Below are 15,860 nucleotides of genomic sequence, written 5' to 3' on the forward strand. Positions count from 1 at the left end.
ACAACAACAAGTTACACACCATTATAGTTCTGAACGGGAAATAATCCGCAGTCAATTAGAGATGTGTCAAAGATATAACCTGCAACAGAATGTGGTTCAGCAATAGCTGTAAGGGAACTGCCAGAAGCACTGGGGATATGTAAAAGTATTACTGCACCACGATCTGACATTTGTTTCCAAAAAAGAGCCTTTGCAAGTACTGATTTAATCAATGCGGCTGTACAAGGCAGAATAATTACTTACGGGCAAACACAATCTAAAATTAGCTCATTTATCTTCAGATATGCTAATTATCAATAGAGTATAGTAATAGCTTCTGGAAGAAAACGTCTTTCATTGCAAAACTATCTAAAGTGAATTGTCTACAACATAGTATGAACCTATTTTTTCTTCTTTTTTTTTCTTTCGCAGTTGAGTACTTATAGCATTGGGGCAAAGCTCTACATTTTTAATGTCAATGATAATTTACATAGATGCTGCCAACTCCAAGACCTGTGAGGAATGCACATATTTGAACATAGTAGAATTCAAAAAACAAAATCATTCATATCCCATCATACTAACAGAAAATGTATTATGTGATATTCAGGGAAATTCAGGGTCACAACAAGAGTATAGAATATGACTGGCTTAATGAAAATCCTGTTTATTCACTATAAACAACAGCTTCTCCCAAGGAATGCAAAAAAGAATTGACATACAGTATATACTGTAGCTTCTCTTCAGACAAACAAAAATCTATTTCTTCAATGCAATTCAGCTTTTCAGTAAGACAGGTAAAGGACTCACCAGTTAGAAAAGAATCAAGAAGACACTGGTCTTTAAGGACACATGGTTCAACAGCTTTCTAGGATTCTCCCAGGACGCTCCTGACAGTTGCTTAGTTTAGCTTAAGCAAGATGTTGGTCTGATTCAGCCTGGCGGTCATAGACAGGACAGGTTGTGAACTCCCAATGTGTTCTCGTTAAGTTTCGTCTAGAGGCGGTGGCTTACACAAGAATCCTGACCAGTCAAAGGCTCCTCCCTTTTGTGGGCCAACAGGCAGCCCATCCCTCCTACAGTTGAAGGGGTTGAGTGTGTTCCCTCAGCATGTTCTTTCGCCCCATAGTGTTAACCCCTTCCCTGCCAGTGTCATTTATACATCGATCAGTGCATTTTTATAGCACTAATCAATGTAATAATGGCACTGGTCACTAAAAAGTGTCATTTGGGGGTCAAATTTGTCCACTGCAATGTTGCAGTCCCACTTAAAATCACAGATCACTGGCATTACCAGTAAAAACAATAAAAAAAAATAAGTCCATAAATCTATCCCATAGATTGTAGACGCGATAATCTGCTATAGGGCAGTCAGCAAGTGGTTAAACTCTTTTATGCATCCTTGTCCTGTGAATACTGACTTTTCCAATGTCACTTACTTCCTCTATTCTTGCACATTTTTTGCTCTAATCACAATTATTATGTATTATGTACACAGTAAAAGAAAATAAAAAACAGCCTTTATCTATGCTGTACTAGAGCTGCCACCAACTATGCAAAAAAGATATAAAGACAATTATAAACAAAACATATCAGGAAAATGTGAGTCTTTTACAAATAGCACTTTTTGTCTATTTAGATATTGAGAGCAGAGAGTGGACAGCATAAATTGTTAAAATTGAAAAACCTTTCAGAATTCAAAAAATCCCCTCTCCTAAAAGTTAAAGATTGCAAGGATTTTAGCAAACTTTTTTGCTGATTCATTATCTGCATTCTCAGGGTAATGCCGCGTACAGGCGACTGGACTTTCCGTCAGACTAGGTCCGACGGAATCAGTCCGTCGGAAAATCCGATCGTGTGTGGGCTAATCCGATCGTTATTCATTAAAAAAAAAATCAGACGGACCTAGAAATAGAACATGTTTCAAATCTGTCCGACGGACTCAATTCTTATTGGGAAAATCGTTCGTCTGTATGCTGGTCCGATGGACCAAATATGACACAAGGGAAGCTATTGGCTACTGGCTATTGAACTATCTTTTTTAGTCCCATCTTACGTCATCACGTTCAAAACGAATGGATTTTTTGAATGGACTTAGTCCATTCGTGTATGGCTAAGTCCGTTCATTAGAAAAGTCCATCGGAACTTCGCCGGAAGTCCGTCGGGAAGACCGTCGGACCTAGTCTGCCGGAAAGTTCTGTCGTGTGTACGCGGCATAAGTTTATACTAGTGGCAGCCCTTTGCTGCCCCCTCTGAGAAGCCATGTGAGGTGGGGGCAACATACTGCCTCCTCACTGCCAGTTTTAAAGAGGAAGTAAACTGCTGAAATCCCCCCCCCCCCGCAAAGTAAAGCCATAATGTGCTCGTATGCATCACATACTAGCACATTATGTGACACTTACCTGCAAACGAAAACCCGCATTGTCCCCACTGCAGGCCGCATCTTCACCCATCTTCTTCCTGGGGTCACAGACTCTGGTTGTGTAACTGGCTAGAGCTACATGATATTACTCCCACGCATGTATACAGTAAATACCTCCTAAATGGCGCACATTTAGAAAATATTTACAGTACCTATAGGTAAGCGTTATTCTAGGCTTAGCTATAGGTACAAATTACACAGGGAGGTTTACAACCTCTTTACTGCTGTACAGTGTTGCATTACTATGCCACAAGAATTTAATGAAGTTGCTGGATGATTGTGAAATGATAAATCATTTTTGGTGGTGGTACTGCCCACCAAATGTGATGGGAGGGAGATAATTTTTGCCATGGCCACGAAGCAAAAAAACCATGACAATGATGTGTACAATCTGTCTGCCTGTCTTTGTGGCTTAAATGGGCAGTAAAGCTCTGGCTCAATAGTCTGTTTTTAGCATCCCTGAATGCAAGTCTAATGTCGCGTACACACGATCAAACAATCGGGTGGAAAAGTCCGGCAAACTCAAGTCCGCCGGACAATCCCCCGTGTGTAGCCTCCGGCGGACTTTTTTTACCCGAAAGTATGGCGGACTTAGAAAGTAGTTTTGCACTCCAATCTTCCTGCCGGACTTGCATTTCGGCGGACAATCCGGCCGTGCGTATGCCAGTCCGCCGTACTTTTGAAATGAACAGACTTTTCCCGCCCGGGGACATAAATTGCCCCTGGGACTTTATATGATAACATGCTCAATTGTAAAATCAACAAGGTAAAGATGTATTACATATAGATTTATTTATACAACCAGCCTTACTTGGCCTTTGCCTGTAGAGTCATTCGCATGGGGAGGGCTTTCTGTAGATGCTTGGCCCCCCACCATTATGTCCGTATCACTAAGCCCATGCGGGATGATTTGGGGATATGGTTTTCCTGTCTCCAGTCCTACAGTCTTGTTGGCTGCTGGAGAAGGTACTGAACTCACAGCTGGAGCTATACACTGATGCGACAGGCTCCTGTGGTTTCGGTGCTTTTTTCCAAGGGAAGTGGTCTGCCGAGTGTTGTGCAACCTCACCCTGCTGGAGCTCTTTCCGATTGTTGACACCATTGAGCTGAGGGGCAAACGGTTGTGCAATCGCCAAGTGGTTTTCTTGTCCGATAACATGAGCGTGGTGCAGGTGGTTAACCAACAGTCTGCTAAATCCCCTCCGATTGTATCTTTACTGCATTTTTTGGTTCTAAAATGCCTGCAGTTTAACATTTGCTTTAGAGCTAGGCATGTTCCTGTAACTGCTAACGATATCGTTGATGCTCTCTCTCATTTACAGCTTGATTGCTTTTGCTCCCTGGCCCCGTTGACTTCCCTGGAGGGCCACCCCTGTATAGTTTTATGGCATTTAGAGCACCAAATTTTTAGGAATAAATTAGTCCCTAACATTCACAATCCTTCTAAAAAGAAAGTCACATTCTTGGACCAAACTGGTTTCTTTTATTGTCGTAAGTGTAAGGCATGTTTAACCACTAGGAAAAACAAGAGAAAAATAGATACGTTTAGATTTAGCACGGGCAAGGAATATAGTATTGAGATGTTAATTACATGCATATCTACCCATATAACCTATATGTTGATTTGCCCTTGTGGGTTACAATACATTGGATGTACCATGAGACAACTAAGTACACAAATCAATGAATATCTCAATAATATAAAGAAAGGTTCCCCAAGCACAACCTTTCAAATCATTTTAGGGAGCATCATAACAAAAAATCTGAGTTTAGCCACCTTTTTTGGGATCGATAGCTTGGAACCGCATTGAAAAGGGGGAAACATGACCCAAAGGATATCTAGAAATTAAACTGAGTCGGTTTTTAGATTAAATACACTCAATCCCATGGGTATCAATGTTGATATAGATTTAAATTGTTGTCTAATTATTAAGCTAATTTATCAGTGCAGTGTAAAATCTTATTGTACAGGGTGATCTATATGTAATTCAGTTCTAATTAGTATGCATATGGGATTGGGATAAGGCTACATCATGAATCACCACCATCAATGATGGCGCCATCTTCATTCACACTCTTTGCCTTTAGATGAGTGGTTAATTTATTTTGGGAATGGATAACACCTCTTGTCTCCACTAGGTGTCTTATGCCTAGTGTATATAATAACCTAATGTATATTTATTTCTAATTTATTTCTAGTATATCAATTTAAATTTAAGTCAAACAGTATATTTCTGTTTTAAGTTTAGGTAAATCATTCACATATTATGAGGATTGAATTGGATTGGAGCTCCTTCACTGGGCGGCAGTATATAACCATTGGAGGTGATGTGTCCCCTGATGACGTCAGACATGCTGACGAAAGGCGATGGGTGTGGTTGAGAGTGACACGTCACTTCCAACAGTGGGATGCAGGTGGAGCACATATGGCGTCCCCCTCATCCATCTGTTCTTTTAAACTTTTGTACACTTATCTAAGTGGTTTTAAACTCTATTTTTAATAAAACATCAACTTACTTAACCTTGGGAGACTGTTCCTCTTTCATATTTGATCCTGTGTCCGGAGATTTGTCCTTTATTTTGATGACCGATTGAAGGCTCCATTGCCTGGTTCTGCAACAGATCATGGGAGCATCTTGTACCCCAGTGCTGTATATGACTTCTGTAATCGGGGTCCTGTATATCTGGTGAGTAGACTGAGTGACTGGTGTTGTTGGAGAAAAATTGCAGTCACTTTGATTGTGAAAATTCACAATATCACTGCACTATTGGAATTTTTTAATGAATTTTTGGACTTTATTCAATTATACACATCATTTTTGGACATTGTATATTTGGCATCCACCTGATTATTGGGTGGTTATCTTTCATGTTTATTTTCTTGCATTTTGATTGTTTAGCAATTTGTAGAGCACTATTGGCATTTATGTTCACAATTTTGCACTTTATTGTATATATTTAAAGGGTGTGTGGTTTACCACCAAATTTTTTGTATTAAATACTTTTTGTATTGCTAATGGCCAAATCATATTCTTTACCTCACCCCAGGAATCTTTTACGATTACTTTCAAGTCTGAGCTAGCAATCTGCATTTTGTAAATTTGCAAGTCACCTTCTTTAAAACGTTTAGTTGGGTAAAACTAATATAGCAGAGAGACACTACTTTCTCTTTTAATAAGTAAACTGTACGTGACCTGTATCATTATGTCAGACCCTGGCTTTTTTCTTGCAGAGCTGCCAAAATCGCCTAGAGGCGATTCAGTTTGCATTGTGCGCTATATAAGTATTTCATTCATTCATTCATTCATTCAAAATTCCAGGTACCCCCCTCCTGCCACACTGCCTAGGTACCCCCCTCCTGTAACATTGCCCAGGTATCCCGCCTCTTGTCACACTGCCCAGGTATCCCCCCTCTTGTAATACTGACAAGGTATCCCCCTCCTGTAACACTGCCCCAATATTTCCCTCCTGTCACACTGCCCAGGTATCCCCCTACTGTCACACTGCCCAGGTACCCCTCCCCTATAACACTGCCCATGTATCCCCCCCTCCTGTAACACTGTCCAGGTACCCTCTTCTGTCACAATGCCCACATCCTATCACACTTCTAGGTCCCTCTATCCAACTATAACCCCAAGGTGTCACCTGTGTCATAGCGAAGAGTCACCCCAGTTCCTGTGCCCCATCCTTGGTGTAAGCTGTATGCCCAGCCCATACTGCACAGTTTCAAGTAACTGGTATACTGAGTCACTGCACACTGGAACAGAGATCGTCTTGCTGATCCTTCTGGCACCCAAAGAGGGAAGAGCAAAGCTTTTACATAGGACAGTGCACAGTTTACATACAGCAAGTCTGTTCTATGTGGCTTTCAAAAAAGCAAACCTTCATATGCTGAGATGTACTGTATAAAAAAAAAAAATTATATATATATATATATATATATATATATATATATATATATATATATATATATATATATATACAATAAGCAGAAGTGCTAAATCTTTACAACTGATGTGTGAGACAACTTTCAATGACATGATCAATGAGGTGCACCTGCTGTTTATTCCTGGTCCAGCAAAAAGCATGACATTTTGTTTGAGTTGACCTTCACTGTGGACATGCAGGAATATGTAGGGGCTTGTTCACACACCCTTTTTGATTTCTAAAGAGCGATCCACCTTCAAATCACTCTTCAGAGAACATTTCAGAGGTGGTGAGGAAGCGTTTTATTGCCTCCAAGCTGTGTGCTTTAACACCGATGCTGCATACACACGATCAGACTTTCCAGCAGACTTGGTCCGGCGGACCGGAATCCATCAAACAATTAGATCGTGTGTGGGCTCCAGCGGACTTTCTTTTACCCAAAAGTCCGGCGGACCTAGAAATAAAACATGTTTCAAATCTATCTGACGGATTCAAACCGTTTGTCTGTGTGCTAGTCCGACGGACCAAATACGACGCAAGGGCAGCTATTGGCTACTGGCTATTGAACTTCCTTGTTTAGTCGCAGTTACATCATCACATTCAGAATTAACGGACTTTCGAACTGACTTAGTCCGGTCGTGTGTGGTCAAGTCCGTTTCGTTCAGATAGTCCGTCGGACCTCCACTGAAAGTCCATCGGGAAGACCGTCGGACCTAGTCTGCCGAAAAGCCCGGTCGTGAGTACGCGGCACAGGAACTCCACACTGCATGCAGTTTCAGGGAGTTTACAGAGTGCCGCCATTCATTTGAATTGGTCACTGGCAGTGGGTGCTACACCAGGTAACACCAGGTAAAAGCAACAGAGGGTGAATTGCATCTGCGGTATGTGAATGGGGAAAAAGAAGAAAATATAATATATATTTTTTAAATGATTTCATTCATCTCCACATATTCCTTCATATAATGTGCAATATTATGGCAGCTCACTTTCTCAGTTTGTCTTAAAAGATTTATGACAATGTTTAATATGCCTTTTAGTGACTGGTAACCAGATGGGGTTGAAATATTGACAGCAAGCAAAAAGCAAATGTGATATACTTTTTTTATTAAGTTGTGTTATTTCCCTAGTAACCAGCTTACCAACAAGCAAGAGGTAACTGCAACATCTGTTGAGATTTTGCAAAAAAAAAAGTAAAAACAGACAGCAGTTGGCCTTATCTTCTTTCACTACATCTGACTGTCATTCGTGTTCATCAACACTGGCAAGAATAATTCCTCAAAATGTATTAGCCTGTTCAGTGCTTAATAATGTCATTATCTGCACACCAATTAATTCATAACTTACTAATAGGCATTACAAATCCAATCAGAGCACATCTGATATCCTGCTAAACTGTCACTATTTAACCAGTTTAGAAATTCAGATTTTCTTATTTCTCACATGCTAGCGGCAGGAAAGAATAAACAAAGGAGAGAAAGCAAGAATGAAGGAGGGAGAGAAGGAAGGAAGGAAAGAAAGAAGGGAGTGAAGGAAAAGGGGAAGTGGAAGAAGGAAGGAAGTGCAGCAGAAGAATTTCTCTTTTTCATAAATAAAATGTTGAATAATTCCCTCTTTATAGCTCCATATGTTACCTTTGTTCCTTTCTAGTGTAACTGATGATGTTGTATAAAGCAGAACTTTATCTTGATTCTCTCACCTATAGTTTTACAGCTCCATAGTGACAAAATGAAAACATGACTACATGACCTACTGTAGTATTTCTACTGACTTGTCTACCAGTCATAAGATCTGTCCTAGCAAGGGGGAGAGTTTGATCAGTGCACAGTTATCTACTTTTCAGCAATGTGTGCACTTCATTCCTAACACCAAATACAGGCTTACCCCACTTTTAAGTACACAATGTTTTTTTTTTTTTACTAAAGCTGGAAAGTGCAAAATCAGGCTCACTTCTGCATAGAAACCAATGAGCTTCCAGTTTTTTTTTTTACCAAAGCTTAATTGAACAAGCTGAGGTTAGAAGCTCATTGGTTTCTATGTAGCAGTGAGCTTAGTTTTGCACTTTCCAGCTTTAGTAAAAAAAAAAAAAAAAAAACATTGTGTGCTTAAAAGTGGGGTATGCCTGTAAACTAAATGTATTATATTTTAGGTGGACAAAAAGCAGCTTTATTACATTTAGAATTAAAAAAATAAAATAGGTGAAAAATCAATGTATATGCAATGTGCCAACTAATACTGTCAAAATGTCTTTGTAACATTAGGAACTTTTTTAAATTCCTTCCTAATATACCTTTTTCCCTAAGTGTATTTTAAGTCATGTGACCTCTAATCCTCTGCCCTGGCCCTCCACCTTGTGTACTGGAGGTAGAAACATAACTCGCATAACAGGAAGTCCAGATTAAGCTGTACTGGAGCTCAGTTTGACAATTGCCTTTTGTATTGAGGCTGTATAGCATTGCTGGGCCAGAAGTCAAACTAATACCCTAGCTTTGTAAACGGCAGGATCCCAAGGTCATTCAATGATATTGAGGCTAGTTTAAAAAAAGCATAATTTGATTGAGCACTGATCATGGATACCTTGCAGAACAGAGTTTTTTTTATTTTTGACTAGAGAGACACTTTAAGCAAGAAAAACTTGGCATAGTAGATTAAATCTGACCCATAGCAAGTCTTATAATTAGTCAAGTCGCCAGTAATTAGAATTGATTGCATCTTAATCATATGGATTTTATGCATAATAGGGGCTGAGAAAATAAAAATGATTAAAGGAGCTCTATAGCCATAGCATACACTATAATTTTATAACATCTGCATTGTAATAACCATACAACCAATAGTCATATTTGACAATCCAATATACGTTTGTTTTAACCACTTCAAGTCCTGGACAGTCAAAGGACCTAAGGTAGTTAAAGCATGTACACAGTCAAAACTCTTTAGTTTTGGATGGAGTAGGTAGGGTATGGATAAAACAGATTTTTTTCTGTTATCCATTAGAGAGATTTCCATTAACCTTGTGTCCTGTAGACACAACAGGAGGTGAAAAGGGTATTTTTACAAAGTGAAGGAAATCCCCATGTTAGGATTTTCCCTCTATTCCAATTCCCATGAAATCTCAACTTTTGGAATCTCTCTCTCTCTTACAGTTCTGGTGACAGTTGTCCCCAGGACAAATAGAGCAAGTGAAGCTTCTCAGATAATACAAATAACCAATAATTTGTTCAAGAGAAAGAAAGTAACTGTAGCTTTATAATAAAAAATCGCCAGTGCAGCAATTCCACCATATATTCTAGTGACGAGGCCACTGGGAGAGGAAATTGTCTATTTTAAAGCAAGACGACATCTCTAAATGTGAAATGATACAGGTATCTGATTAAATGGTGAGCGGCTGATTTTTACTAATGCAGTTGTGAAGAATTTCAGATTTTTTTCTTTTTCCTTACTCTAATCTAGAAGACTCTTATCTGTTCCAATGCAGATCTCAAACAGTGTGTGTTCTAACTGCCAGAGGTGGAGGGGTTTTGTTTGGCATCTCTGGCAAGGGGAGCTAATCGAGGCACTGCTTAAACGTATATTGGTTACAATATAATATTGTTATTTATCAAATTGTCCAAATTCAATATTTTTTACTAATTTATAGAAAAAAAAATCTCCAACTTCTGTCAGAGCTGCCCATAATATAAAAGCACTTTAAGGTCATAACTGCAAGGTAGATTAATGTGACCAGACATTTAGTTAAGAAGTGCACTTTTCCTATATTTGTTGAAATAATGATTTATGGGCAGCCTTCTTGCACATGCAAGAAAAGTATTTGATTGTGCTATAAAATGTTTTATTGCAAATGAGAAAAAAAGCCCTTGGCCATGAGAATGACAAAGTAGTATGGCAGTAAATGAGTTAAATGTTCTTTCATTTGAAATTGCTTCTAGAAAGTACGTAAAGTAGATTCTGGGTTCAAAAGTATATGATTCTTGTTTCCTGTATTCGCTATAAGGTTAATTAGATCATGTAAGCTATTAACTTATATGTAACAAGTAAAATATTACTAACATATTTTCTAGTTTGAGACATTCATGAAAGGTTTCTATACTTTTTTCAGTTACATACCTGTTATACTGACCTTGTTGCTTATATGCTGACCAGAATCAAGTATGCATATTATGGGAGTCAGAGAAATGGGGGAAATTCTTATTTGCATAGTTGTTTGATATTACAGTGGTTTAAAGCATTGAAGCAAGAGGATCAGCATTTTAGCCATGCAAATGGTACTTTCTCAAGGAGCAGTGGTTGCCTACATACTTCCCTCATGACAAATTTCTTTTGATACAAATACTGTATTTATTGGTGTATAACACACACTTTTTCACCCTGAAAATTGGGTGCAAATATTGTGTGCGTGTTATACGCCAATACTGCAATTTCTGCTGCCTAGGAGGGAACAGGGAGGGGGGCAGGACTCATCGGCCGCTGTAATAGGAAGTCCCATCTCCTGGGCCGGCATTGGACCAGTGTTCTGTCTATGATATAAGCTGGTCCAGGAGGCAGGACTTTGTATTAAAGAGGCTGCCGAGTAAACAGGAGATTCTTGCTTAATGTAATCTGATTGTGCTTGTCCCGCCACCCTCCCTGTCCCCTCCGAGGCAGCAGTAATATGAGGTGAGGCTGCAAATGGGCATTGATCAGGCTGCATTCATGGCAATTGTGAGGCTGCAGATGGGCATTGATCAGGCTGCAGATGGGCATTGATCAAGCTGAATTGATGGAAAATTATGAGGCTGCAGGTGACATTGATCAGGCTGATGGCATTGATCAGGCTGCAGATCAGCAATGGTGAGGCTGCAGATGGGTAATGGTGAAGCTGCATTGAGGGCACTGACCCTTATTTTGCTTCAAAGTTTTTTTATTTACATTTTTTTCTTTTTTTTCCTAAAACTTCCCTCCTAAACACCTATGCATGTTATATGCCGATACATATGGTAACTCAGTAAAATATTACTCTCAATGTTTAACATGTTCATGTCATTTTTTTATATTTTTAAATCTGCAGCTTTCACTAAAATAATATCAGTTTTTTGCACATTGGGAGGTGAAAATAATGCACTTTTTTTTACTCAAAACCCAACTTACACAAGATTTTGGTGGAGACTACAAATGGCTGTGTCAACACATACAATAATACATATGCATGATTCACTGTTGTCACTATGGGGATGCTAGGGTTGAAGTTTAAACTTGTTGTTGCCATGGGTTTGAGGTCGATCCTTGTTCGAAAAACCAGCACATTTATTGTGAATTTCATTGCGCTGAGTTGCTTGTTGTAACTATAATGTTCTGCATGGCCATTGACAAAGGTATGATGGCTTAGAATAAAAATGGGGGCTTGGTTATGTGCCAGCTATAAAAGGGTGGATTCCTGGCAGCCATCTCTCAGTGTGTGTTAGAAAAGATTAGGGAAAGCTGAAAGTCTCTGTACGGAGAGTTAGGTGTAACATAGTACTAAAAAAGGACTATCTTTTGTGTGTGTGTCAACAACAACTGTAGTTGCAGTTTAGCATTTATTTATCATGCACTCCTAATTTCCAAAATGTTCTGCTAAATTAAACCATAGGTTGGGGTTTAATGTCTATGAACTTTTTCAGGGGGTTTATATTTTATTTTTGAAAGCACTTATTTTCATTTTGGGGTGCCAGCATACCATTGTTGCTGACCCTGACAACAGTGACCTTTGCAGGTCACATCATTGCACATTGTATAAAGTAGTTGAGCCCAAATCACCAGATATTTTTTTCTGTTGTTGCTATAGCTGACAATAAATTTATAAACTCCCCTTAAAGAGGAAGTAAACCCTGATGAGTTTACTTCCTCTTTCATTCCCTGCAAAGGTAAAGCATAATGGACTACTATGCATCACATAGTAGTCCATTATGTGTAATTTACCTGACACAGGAGCCAGCAAAGTCACCGCTGTCCCCTGTAGTCCGGCGCATCCATCTTCTCGATGGGTCTCGCTGCTCCGCCGCTGTCATTCCGCGAAGCTGCGATGAAGTCACTCCCGCGCATGCACACGAGAGCCGCCACGCGCGGCATATTCGCCGTTGTCGGTGCCGCGCTCAGTGCGCCTGCGCGCCACTGTCTACGGCGCATGTACCGTAGACAGCAGAGCCTGTCTTTCGGCAAATATCTCCTAAACCATGTAGGTTTAGGAGATATTTCTTGGACCTACAGGTAAGCCTTAATCTAGGCTTACCTGTAGGTCAAAGTGTGTTGTAAGGGTTTACAACCACTTTAACTAAAAACTGGAAGGCAGTGCACATCTGTCTTTTCAATCTCAGAGTGGTCGTGCTATACAAACACAGCACATGCAGGAGGTAAGTAAGTGGCTGACAAAGGCATAGATAATCCGCTTTTCTGCCAATTTGAATTCAATTGTCAACTACTTCTAATGTGCCCTCCTTTACCCCCTCCCCCCACTAATTTTGGCAAAGCCCTGCAGGCTGGCAATGAAGAATAAACAGAATTAATTGATCACATGAGCATTGAGTTGCTGCAAGAGAATGATATTGGTCAAGCACAAACATTCCTCCTTTTAAATGTTGAATTTGGGTAAGATAATGCCAGGGCCATAGAGGGAGGGAGCTTCAGGTAATTAGTAGCACGCTTCAACTTTCTTCCAAATGGGCTTCAGTGATGTGGGGGAAATCATATGGTGGCAGGTCATCTGTGGGTGCCACCAATTGATGATGAGCAAAGTTCTGAGAGGGAGGCAGAACAGCATGGAGGGAGGATATTGTCCAACATCAGGGGCAACTTGCAGAGGCATGAAGGGGGCAGTAATTCCAATCCAACTGATAGCACTTCCAATGATCCACATAGCTTTGCAGTGTGGCCTTTTTTTAAAGCATGTTCTGCTGACAGCATCATTGTGGCCTGCAGCATATGAGCCATTGTGTAAGTACCAGCCATTTAAGTAGCATGACTCCACACCACAGAACTCAGTGAGAGCAACAAGTCATCTCAACAAGGCAAAGGCAAGTGCTTTTCCCCCTCATTGTCAAATATAGGTTCAGGTTCAGGGTACAGGGATCAGATTCAGGATCAGGTTCAGAGCTTTCAGGTCAAGACACAAGGACTACACCAAGGCAAGGTGCGTGAGCTTGACGAGTATTTATAGCATTTCCTGCAATCAGGCGATGCCTGACTGCAGGAGATGATATCGGCTCCATACTGCCAGGAACAACACGCTGGTGGAAGCTAGTACTGCAGTCCAAAGATCACATAACACCAGCAAGGGAAAGCTCCCCTGACATTTCCAAACTGCCAAGAGACAACTGCAGGTGGACATTAGTACTGCGTGCCAGATGTCAGATAGTGTCATCAGCGGGTGGAACCTTTCCTGACAGTACTCCCCTCCAGGCGCTCCAACTAGCCGATGTTGGGGAAAGTCCATGGCGTCAAGCCAGGCAGCGAGCAGAGTCACATCAAGCTGGGCATGAGGAAGGTCCATGGCTTTAAACTGGGCAATGGGCATAAGCATCGACACATCAAGCTGGGCAGCGAGCAGTGGTAAATCAAGCAGGGCAGTGGGCACATCGAGCTGGACAGTGGGCACAGACACATCAAGCTGGGCAATATGCAAGTACAGGAACCGCAAGCTGAGTAGAGGCACATCAAGCTGGACAGCAGGAACATCGAGCTGGGCAACAGGCACGGGCACATCAAGCTGAGACGCAGGCACGGGTACATCAAGCTGGGCAACAGGCACGAGCACATCAAGATGGGCAGGAGGCATGGCACATCAAGCTGGGCAGCAGACAGGGGCACATCAGGCTGGGCAGCAGACAGGGACACATCAGGCTGGGCAGCAGACAGGGACACATCAGGCTGGGCAGCAGACAGAGGCACATCAGGCTGGGCAGCAGACAGAAGCACATCAGCCTGGACAGCAGACAGATACACATCTGACTCGGCAGCAGACAGGGACACATCCGGCTAGGCTGCAAAAAGGGACAAATCCGGCTAGGCAGCAGACAGGGACACATCCAGCTAGGAAGCAGACAGAGGCACATCAGGCTGGGCAGCAGACAGAGGAACATCAGGCTGGACAGCAGACAGGGACACGTCAGGCTGGGCACAAGACAGGGACACTTCAGACTGGGCAGCAGACAGAGGCACGTTAGGCTAGGCAGAGGCATATTAGGTTGGGCAGAAGACAGTTACACATCAGGTTGGGCAGCAGACAGGGACACATCACGCTGGGCATTCATGTTTTAGCAAAACAAACTGAACCAAAATGGTTACCCTGTGCAGCCACTTTTGGTCAGGGGTGGCCTTGGTGTACTGTCACGTATCAAGTGTGACCAGAGCTGTGTGGACTGCAACAGGGTAACCCAAACATATGTAGGTGAAAATTTAAGTAATTTATTAAAGTAAGTGAACAATATATAAATGCAACCACCTCCAATATCACACAGTGCACAACAAACCAATACAAAACAAGACCCTCAAATAATAATAACCAGACAAGTATGTGCTATATTCAGCAAAAGGGAAAACCAGAATCGTAACCTTTAGCCAGGCCAGGGTTATAAATGGGAGATCAGCAGATGGGAGGCAAGGAGTAAGACAGACAGGGAGAAGGTGGAAGGGATCAGGCTGCAGGGCAGGGATACAGGGATACAGGATAGACAGGAACAGGTACAAATACAGGTCCAGGTTCAGGGTACAGGGATCAGGTTCAGGTTCAGGGAACAGGGATAAGGTTCAGGTTCAGCATCAGGATCAGGATCAAAGCTTTCAGGTCAGGGCACAAGGCAAGGTGTGTGTGAGCTTGCCGGGTATTTGTACCATTTCCTGCAATCAGGCTCAGGTGATGCCTGACTGCAGGAGGTGATATCGGCTACATACTGCCAGGAACCACCCGCTGGTGGATGCGAGTAATGCGGCCCAAAGATCACATAAAACCAGCAGGGGAAGCTCCCCTGACAGTTCCAAACTGCCAGGAAACACCTGTTGGTGCACATTAGTACTGTGCGCCAGATGTCAGATAGTGTCATCAGCGGGTGGAATCTTTCCTGACACCCTCCAATCCACAAGACTCTTTGCCGCAACGTCTATGGCCATGAGTAACAGGGAGAGAATTCTCAAGAAAGGTTTTAAAGGCTTAGGATAAGCCACTTCAAATAGGGATTCAAGGTGTCACACTGAGGGAGTCAATGGCATGTTTAAACCTCTGCAGAATTCTCCTACACCCACACTGCTATTTCAAGAAGCATCCTTTTAAAGGCTGATGTTTCTTCCACAGCTGTTGAAATAGAAGAACAGCATTTCCCAAAGTCTTCCCCATGCCCAACATCATAATTCCAGTTTAGAAAAACTGCTGTATCTGCAGCTGCTTTAAATTTATCTTATGGAATCAGTCCACATCAGTAAATGTATGGCCTGTACTGAATCATGTTGGCAGCTAAAGGCCATCCCTGCTTTCCATCAGCATGCGGAAAGTAAAGTGTCTGTTTCATGGGACCACACTGTCATCGGC

This window comes from Lithobates pipiens, unplaced genomic scaffold, assembly GCF_037356315.1.
Source record: "Lithobates pipiens isolate NorthernLeopardFrog02 unplaced genomic scaffold, aLitPip1_a1.2 Scaffold_3, whole genome shotgun sequence".
Classification (NCBI taxonomy): domain Eukaryota; kingdom Metazoa; phylum Chordata; class Amphibia; order Anura; family Ranidae; genus Lithobates; species Lithobates pipiens.